The sequence below is a fragment of the Austrofundulus limnaeus genome, unplaced genomic scaffold, assembly GCF_001266775.1.
Source record: "Austrofundulus limnaeus strain Quisiro unplaced genomic scaffold, Austrofundulus_limnaeus-1.0 Scaffold1891, whole genome shotgun sequence".
NCBI lineage: Eukaryota > Metazoa > Chordata > Actinopteri > Cyprinodontiformes > Rivulidae > Austrofundulus > Austrofundulus limnaeus.
This window is the reverse complement of record NW_013954293.1, coordinates 37,568-38,145: the sequence shown is the minus strand read 5'-3', so window position 1 is coordinate 38,145 and position 578 is coordinate 37,568.

The window sequence follows — 578 nt, the reverse complement described above, 5'->3', positions numbered from 1 at the left end:
GAGGAGTTGATGACAGCAAGGATGGTAAACAGCTCTCCACACCAGTCCTTTTTATATTGTGAGCGCCAAGAAAAAAAAGGCCAGCATTTCTCGCTCTGCTGTTCTGTCCAGCTTGATCTCAGGGTAGAGGAGTTGATGACAGCAAGGATGGTAAACAGCTCTCCACACCAGTCCTTTTTATATTGTGAGCACCAAGAAAAAAAAGGCCAGCTGAGCAACAAAACAATGGAAAAATCCTACCTGTAGCTGAATCCCTGTTGGAGGGTGAAAAAGCTTGTATTGAACCTTTTTCCCCCCACTCTCTAAATGTGGCCTACCGTTGCCATTTGGCAGACATGAGTGCTTGTAAAAGCTGCCAATGTTTTGTGCCAACGTGAGTTAACTGTGTCATACTGAATCTGTACAGAGAGCTTACCCGTTTGGAGGAGCTTTGATAACCTTAGCAGAGGGTGCAGATGGTGCGGACAGGAGGGATCATACAAAAAGAGCGGCAGCATCACAGCCACCCTTCGACGGCTGAGATTTGATTCTTTTTATTTTGTTTTTGTTTTTATGTTTTTGTGGAGAACGCCCCGCGC